This window comes from Hippocampus comes, unplaced genomic scaffold, assembly GCF_001891065.2.
Source record: "Hippocampus comes isolate QL1 unplaced genomic scaffold, H_comes_QL1_v1.1 scaffold68, whole genome shotgun sequence".
Classification (NCBI taxonomy): Eukaryota; Metazoa; Chordata; class Actinopteri; order Syngnathiformes; family Syngnathidae; genus Hippocampus; species Hippocampus comes.
Window position 1 is genome coordinate 5039019 of NW_017805625.1, and position 9182 is coordinate 5048200.

A 9182-nucleotide genomic window follows, 5' to 3' on the forward strand; every position below is an offset into this window, starting at 1 on the left:
ATTATGTAATAATTACACTTGCTGACAAGATGCTCTCGATTCCTTAAGAATTGATGGATGCTGAAATCTTCTGCGGTATGAACAATGGCATCTGTTGGAAATGTCCGTCGCATGAAGGGTTAGCAACTATTGCTGCCGAAGTGTTAGCGCGTCATTGGCGTTTTCTATTACGCGTTAGCAATAAGATAGCATTCTAAAGACAAAAACCTCTGTTACGCTGAGTACTTTTCCATTTCTTTTGGCTTTAAAATTGATTGTTTTTGACCTCTGCATAGAGCTCTCTGGTTATTGTGTTGGTTATACACCTAACTAGTATACCCAGACGTTATCGGGTTACAGCAAAAATAATTAACTGTATCTCTCTGTTACAATACTACTGAGACCGCTGACTGAAATCAACCTGAAAATATAAAAATAATCTTAACACAGCAAATGTGAAAGAAATAAAGAATTAAGATTATCATCTGAGCAGCATTCTATTTTACTTCAATAAAATTGCACCAAAAGAAAATATACACACACAAAATACACTTCTTTGCAGTTATCTGTTTACTAAAGTTTTGGGGGAAATGTTAGTTGTTGATTAAATGTCAAGCGTGTCTCATAATATAATAATAGAAATGCCAATTGGGGACCTTTAGACAGAGTTTAATAAATCCCACATGGGTCAAATGACTGGATTAAATAGTGATGAATGGCCAGTAACACAATCTTTTCTTCCTGTTTCCTCCTCATTACATTTGGCGTGTGGGACCATGTTGAATGGTTATCAATCATTGTAAATAATATGTTCTCTCTACTGTTCTTGACATGGGGAGCACAGTGACTTAATGGTGAGCACATCTTCCTCACAACTGTAGGGTTGTGTTTGATTTTCCTGCTCAGCTCTCTTGCAACCCTGAAGAGGACAAGTGCCATTGACCAAGGTGACTCATACTTCTACCTAAGGCGTATAAGCATGATTCATCAATTCATGGAGAGCCATCTATGCCGGATCTCAGGAAAATGACGTAATCACAACACTGTGCCCTGGACCATGGCGACAACTGGCTCATTTTTACCACATGATGAATATCTAGGGTTTGAGTTAGGGGTTAGGGTTGGGGTTGGAGTTAGGGTTCAGGTTAGGGTTCGGTGAATCAGTCTCTGGGGTTCGACAGAGCCTCTGCCATGGAGGTTAAGACACACCCTTGGCGATCACTGGCTGGTTCATTTTGTGCACAACTAAAAAATATATACTTTCTATTCAAACTAATTGTGTTTACTTTTTTCTCTTTTTAATAAATGCATTTTTAATGTCTTGAATTTGTAAAAAAAAAAAAATCATATTTTTATTTTTCACTCATGAAGGGTTCGGTGAATGTGCATATGAACTGTGTGTATTTGCTACCTCAAACAAGGTTAAGAACCGCTGGGTTCGAGGTTAGGGTTGGGGTTCGGGTTGGAGTTAGGGCTAGGGGTTAGGGTTAGTGTTAGGGGATTTGGGTTAGGGGTAGGGTTCGGGTCAAGGGTTAGGGGTTAGGGTTAGGGATGGAATTAGGGTTAGGGGTTCGAGTTCGGGTTAGGTTTAGGGTTAGTGTGCTTTGTGCTCCCTCAGACTGTGTAAAATTCCACTTTTTAATCCTGCCTTTGAAGCTTTTTAATCTACTTATGTTTAGTTTTGCACTTAGTTGGCAGACCACCCAGAAGTTACAAGCACTCATTGTTTCCAACACAGTTTTTGCTGCCTTTGTGGTCATATGTGCTTTTTTACAGGGTGTCAGCTGAACAACTTGAAACATCAATGTGTAGATCTCTCAAACTTGAGATATTCAAATCAATTGAAGATATTCATAATTGGATATCGTCACCTGAATTAGATAATCTGTAATTCCACCCCCCTATACACATGAATGGCAAAAGTGACGCAATTTGAGTTGTTTCATTTTCTGTGTCTTATGACTTATATTTCTATGCATGTCTTACGCAGTGAGCTGAGAGAAAGGATGGGGAAAAATTCAGCCCCTGAGAGCAACTTGTGCAGATGACCTAGAAATTCTGCACACGTGACTTCCATCAGTCGTATACACTGTTGATTGCGTATCGAGTGACGTGCGGACATTATAATTGGACAGGTTCTTCCGGCATATCCACGTGAGTTATATTTCGGGATGCTATTAAAGGAGACGTCCATTTGTGTTAAAATATAGAAAAAAAAGATGCATGTGTGTGATGTCCTCGCGCTCAGACACAGTTCTGTCGCCTCACTGCGCATGCGCAAGACAACAGGCGGTAAACCCACCACGATAAATTCCAAAACACATTTCTCTCATCACCGCCAACGAGCGTGTGATTTAAAAAAATATATTGTCACTATTGTTATTATGATTATTATTTTTTACCTTTTTGACCTGTCCTCCACCAACAACATTAATCAGACGGTATGTCGTTCGCCTCACGATTGGAAAGGGGAAAGAAAACGGAGGTGGGAGGAGGGTTTGGGTCGCCGCCGTGCGTGCGATAGGCCGACCTAAACAAAAAAGCGCTCCTCACATCCCACCTCGGAGGAGATTAGCGGTCACAATAGAGCCAGGGGGAGGCAAAACCCGTGACATTCGCGCAGGGGGACAGCGGCACACGGGGCTGAAGGAGGACGGACGACACGCGCCTGAGCGGTCCATCTCGTGCGGAGATAGTCCACACTTGGACGACACTTTGTCATCTCCGGTAAGGTTGTCGATGACTTGCTTTTACTGTGTCGTGTTTGAACTGAAAACGACCACGTGACATTGAAAGAATGTAATTGAAAAAAAAATGAATGTACAGTATTTATAAATGATGTTCGAGAAGATTTTTCCTCTGTTCCTCATATTTCAGCATGATGACAAACTCCATCAAGAATGTTATTGTAATGCTGATTATGATTGTTTGATTGTATTGTTTCTCAGTGTTTCATGAGCCATGGTTTTACATGGGGAAATGTTTTATGTCACATCAGCAAACAAAAATGTCACCAAATATATATAGAGGTGCCTTGAAAAACGAGTGACCCGATTTACGGGTTTTCAATATACCGATTCTTTTTTTCTTTTTTTTTTTTGCTTTGACTTGCTAGCTCCTCAATATTTGAGTTTAGTGAGTCAGCTCACATCACAATAAGCACCGGTTGGGCTGATTGGGAACAATTCTTCAACAAATTGTCTCAAAGTGTTTAATGCCACCACCAGTTGATGTATACTGTCAAACTAATCAAAATAGATTATTACACATTTTATATTTTTAAAAAAACACTTGCATTTGGAAGAATTGCTGAGCTGGATTTTAATAAACTGTTACAAAACGCCATAGATGGACTAACAGATAGCATCTGTTCACGGTGTTATAACTCAATGGATATTTGAACACAAGCAGTGAAGCAGCACGCGTAGACAGGCAAAATAACAAAGCTCATAAGTAAATAGGTATTGTCCTCTGCAAAAAAGACTAATATTACTGCAGCTTATTATCCATCTCCATATATACAGTATCCTTATGCCTTTATTATAATACTCCCAAGTTGCCTAGGTGTGCACACCACAAGTACACCAAATATATATAGGAGGTGCCTTGAAAACGAGGGACCCCATTTACCGGGTTTCAATATACCGATTCTTTTTTTCTTTTTTTTTTTTTGCTTTGACTTGCTAGCTCCTCAATATTTGAGTTTAGTGAGTCAGCTCACATCACAATAAGCACCGGTTGGGCTGATTGGGAACAATTCTTCAACAAATTGTCTCAAAGTGTTTAATGCCACCACCAGTTGATGTATACTGTCAAACTAATCAAAATAGATTATTACACATTTTATATTTTTAAAAAAACACTTGCATTTGGAAGAATTGCTGAGCTGGATTTTAATAAACTGTTACAAAACGCCATAGATGGACTAACAGATAGCATCTGTTCACGGTGTTATAACTCAATGGATATTTGAACACAAGCAGTGAAGCAGCACGCGTAGACAGGCAAAATAACAAAGCTCATAAGTAAATAGGTATTGTCCTCTGCAAAAAAGACTAATATTACTGCAGCTTATTATCCATCTCCATATATACAGTATCCTTATGCCTTTATTATAATACTCCCAAGTTGCCTAGGTGTGCACACCACAAGTAGCTTCACAGTCCCAATGAGTTAATCATGTTCCACAAAAAAATTTAATTAAAAAAACATTGTATTTGATTATTTACCGACTCTCTTTTTTAAAAGAAGGTATGATAATTTAGAGTGTTATTTTTCTTTTTAAAATACACATTTATGTTCATTTTGAGGAGGATTAAATAGATTAATGGCATTTCCATTCATTTAAATAGTTACAAGCGTGTACATGGAACAAAGTACATTTGCATCCGAAGGCACCAATTTGTATATATAGTACTTCCTGTAAATATTGAGGCTGCACTTGTCCTTTAGGAGTGATCCTATCCAGAACGTTAATACTGATTTTTAACATTTTATTTCCCTACCTTAATGGAGAAAAGGCACATTAGGAACATCTCAGAGCATGCCGCCAAACAAAAATGTCATCAAAAGTATTTATGTACCGGTACATCAAATACTGAAATAAAGAGGATCTTCTAGTTACTTGTGAAAGCTGAGCCCGCTTCGTTAAGCACGAAGCCACCATTCTGCTCTGTGAATGGCAACAGGTGGATACACAGTGGAATAGTGTTGAAATGTTCTTCCTGGCATTATAAATCAGTAGCTTTAGAGATGAGAGTATGTGGTGGCCCAAAACAGTGCCATAATATTTGCAGTTCAAATCCTTGTCCGGCATCTGAATTTGTTAGTGCAGGGCGCTTCATATGTTTAAGGGTACAGTATTCCATAATACGATGACCAGACACTTCTATTGGCCTTGTTGGTCTCCGACAGCCTTTTTATCCTGAACAACAGACACTGATGTTGTCACTCATGTACTTGGAGTGTTGTAGTATGAAAGCACATGGTTGTGGTCATAGCTCTGATCCCTCATGCTAGGAAACAGCGCCTCTTCTGGTTGGATCTGAATTCTTCACAGTCAATCGATGAATTATTATGCCCATTCCGACTATAACACACAAAAATGATAGATAGCCGACTGTTATTACTAAAAACTAAAGACAGTTTTGATTTACTTGGACACTATTTCCTAAGAGATCTCCTTGGGGCCTAATGGTGAAGTGGATGTGTATTTGTTGGTACTGCAAGGTCAGAGAATATTAGAGAGTGGTTGACAACACTGCACAGGCACCTGCAGCGGACAAAGTCCTCCTCGTGCACGATGAGTCAGATGAAGGGTTTGAGGGCAGCAGGTGGCAGCTGGAGGGGAAACGCTGAGCCACAGCTCATGTGTGGTGCACCTTCAGAATGCAATATTTTCCACAGTTAGTTTGCAGTGAGAACACGGTGATCAAGTATCAGATAGCATCAAGCGCGCTGTGCTTTTGATCCAGCTGGTGATGACAATGTTTGTGTAGGTCTTTCAGGCGATTTCCCCCTCTAAACGTCACACTTTTGTGTTGTTTGGATCCACGGTAAATTTAACTTAAATTGTACTTTTTTTGTCTTCAAGGTTGTCAAAGCGCTTTACTGTCGATGACACAGCAGCATCAGTTGCGACTGGTGCTTCAGTACCTTGACTGCTCTGACATGGGCGCAGGGCTCAGCACTAAACCCACAACCTCTGTGTTGGGAAACAAACACCCTACCACCTGAGCCATCCTCCACGATATGGCACAGCTCGTCCGATTTTAATCCACACAGTACGACAGAACATTTCTTCATTTCGCAACAGAACAGTAACACCAGCCACTTGAGTTGCATGCAGTGACAGGGATAGGATTGGCTATGCTGGCGAACTGAAATGTCGGAATGAGCAAGCATTGTGGTTCTTTTGTGTGTCCATTATAAGAAGTGGCAAAGAGCATCAAAATAATGTGTATACTGTACATACTCTTTTTCAGCAGGAGTTGGCTGGTATTAAAAACTGTGCCCCCTGCTGTTCTTGTCGGGAAACAACATTTTGAGGGGCCACATACTTAGTACTGAACTAAATTATTTTTCTTGAGCAACAAACAACCAGGTGTGATTGTGAAGGAAGAAGTGGATTGCCTTGTGCAGTTCCATGAGAGAGACTCTCTACTCTTTGCGTTTTAGCTACCAGTTCAGGGTGTACCCTGCCTGGGATAGGCTCCAGCACACCCACGCCCCTTGTGAGAACAGGCGTTTCAGAGGATGGATGGATGGATAAATATAGTAAAGTATTATTGTAAAACACAGCATGGATGTCAATTCAGACCCGTAAACGCATTTTTTTTGTCTGCGTAACTACCTACAGTTGTCGCAAAAAGGTTTTGATTGTGTATCATTTGGATCACAATAAACCATATTGTCTGTTATGACTCCCGATGCTCCAATTTTGCAGGATCTCAGTGTAAAAATCGCTTTCATACATTTTTCACTTTCTTGACCGAATGAAAGAAAATGTAGTTGTGATCGGTACTAGCTATTGTAATGTTATGAATCACATTGTTAGAATTGATATTTTCGATGCTGGAATTGGTTTTCCCCTAAATCTGAACAAATATAAAAGTGACAGATTCCCCAAAACAAAATGAAAGAAATTATCAAGTGGTGCGGATTTTAACAGTTTCCATTTTTCTAGGAGAACTGAAAAGTGTATCTGTTGCATATTTGTCCCAAAACTCATTCAAGCATGAACGATGGTGTGCTACCGAACAAATGAATACATGGCAATAGCTTGGATGATGCCTCGCAATTAAGAGTAGAGTGATTCGTCATCAGTCTTTGGGACTTCCATGTGTAACACTGCAGTCACACACTGTGCAAGTTGTACGGTACTTCCAGCTGGACGAATCCATTTGCTCCCACCATGCACCCTTTCTATTGCTCGCATCCCGTGCGATGTCGGAGAGGCAGAAGAAAGACAAGCGGCAGATGCCAACAGAGGGTGGCGCTTTGTTTTGGGGCACATGACTGAGCGAGCAGAGCCGCGAGTATTATACAACAGTTGGCGGGTTTCAATCTTTCTTCTTGTTCTGACCAATATAGGGGCATACGCTTTCCTCTGTGGTTGTGTCACTGCTCTCCTTTGTATTCGCTCGCTGGACATGCTGCCTTTGTCTCCACAGCGCAAAACTTAGCTCACGCGGATCTGGGGGGCGGTGGGGGAACAAAGTGTTTTTGTCGTTTGGTGGCTTTTAGAAGTAATGTAATCTAGGACAGTGGCTTCCAACCTTTACGGATCCTTTATGGCACATCGCTGAACAAAATTTCACAAAAAAGTATACCTCCTGAAAAAAAACAACAAAAAAAAAAAAGGTTTTGTCTTAATTGACTTGCTCAGTGTGATCGACATGAAAAATGTACAGTATCTCAAACATCTGTCATCATTACTTGCCGTACTTGCATTCTCGCCATATTCAATAGTCTGTGAAGCGTGTATCTCACAGTAACCCCAAAGAGGACCGACAGTGAAGGAGGCCACAACGAAGCAAGATAGCCGTCATGGTTCTGTTTGTGACCAACAGGTGGCACTGTAGGGCTCCACCTGCAGCTGCACACCTGTTGGTCATTGTGTCATTAGTTGGTTTGTTTAAAAGGACTTCCGGCATGACCGCTCAGTGTCGGGTCATTGGTTGTCTGTCATGTTTCAGTCATGTTTCAGTCACTGTTAGTTTTTTACCTTCAGCCATGGTTTTTGTTTGATGCTTTGGATTCTTTTTGTTCATAGGACTTGGTTTGTTTTGGATTTAGTTTTCTGTGTTTTTATCAATACAATTTGTCAAGTACACCCTGCTCCTTCTTCCTGCCTGCTTTTTGGGGTCCTCCATCACCACATTTCGTGACAATAGCTCATTTCCCCATACATTCTTATTGAGTGCACATTTTCCGCAATCACCATGATTTTAAAACAACAAAAATCTTATCAAAGACCGAAATCATCCAAAGTCTCATTCTATTCTCACGTATATTAGTTACGCACGATCACCCCCCAGAGTGAGGAATCACAAAAACAGACAGATGGTCAGACACCATCACAGTGTGTTTACTACTTTTTATTCCAGGCAGCTGCTGTGTTCATTGGCACATGCAGCAGCATTTAAACGCTGCTTTGTGACATGTCATGGGGTTAGAGTGAGGTTATTCACTCCTCTGTCGCTATTTTTATCCACAAGCAAGGACGTATGGAACAGCCTGTGCGGTTTCATCCTAATATGCCGCGAGAGGCTTCCGTATCCGATCAGCCAGACCATGTGAGGTCTCTAGTTTAGCTCATTTTTGCAATAAAATTGTTCCCTGATAGATCTATTAGCTGCCCATCAGTAAAATGGTGACCATGTTTAATCTCTTAATCTGCTGAAAATCTCTTTCTGATCGTAGGCGGGCAGGGAGGGTGAGGAATTTGCACGAGTTGTGCCATCCGGAAATCTAAAGTGATTAGTATATGTCGGCTGCGTTTCCTCCATCCTTTCACTTCACAAATCACAGACTGCCCTCCGATGCATTTCAGCAGATTGAGATTTGGAAAACTCCACCCAATTAAGTAAGCTTCCGGCACGACGACATCCTGTGAGAACGTCATCAAGTTTGACGCAAATTGTGTCTTACGGTACCAAGTTGATCTGTCTCTGAGGAGGAAAATAACAAATACGCACATGCATATGCATGACAGAGGATGAATCAGAGTGCACAGTCAGTCAGTTCAGGTATCACTTTAGGAATAACAATCAACAAAACTGCTCCGGAGCTGACGTCTCTCAGGACAAAGGCCTGCGTCAGAGCAGACGAAATCGAGGCTCAACTTGCGCTGACCAAAGTGAGGTGCGGATTTGGAAGAGGGCTGAAATAAAAATACCGGAAGCCTCGCCTGTTGCCATGAAGAGACTCATTTACTACTCCCACAAAGACCACCACAATGTGTCATTTACTCACCCCTTGGATAGTGGCGATGAAACAACTCTGGTTTATCAGATGTGTGTCAATGAATATTTACTCATTTTCATGTTGTTTTTTTCGGACAGTTGCTCAACGGTTATATTTTATGTCTCGTAAAGATTTGTGCGGGACAATCCGGCAGCTGCCAAAGATTTATCCTCATCCTGTCAGTCGATCTGTGTTCTGCAGAGCTCTATGACGCATTAGTAGGAGGGGTGGGGGGG

The 9182-nt window shown here is 41.1% G+C and overlaps 1 protein-coding gene across 4 annotated transcripts in view; it reads left to right on the plus strand.

Moving 5' to 3' along the window:
- Positions 1–2482: 2482 nt before the first annotated feature.
- Positions 2483–9182, plus strand: part of LOC109522678 (sodium-coupled neutral amino acid transporter 3-like) — a 24095-nt gene continuing 17395 nt past the window's right edge. For 3 of the 4 annotated variants that reach the window (XM_019881440.1, XM_019881438.1, XM_019881439.1), the window contains exon 1: positions 2483–2706. The gene's annotated coding sequence lies outside the window, so the exon portion shown is untranslated. Of the gene's footprint in view, positions 2707–5572; positions 5763–9182 lie in introns of all 4 variants that reach the window. The other variant, XM_019881437.1, reaches the window with a different exon arrangement.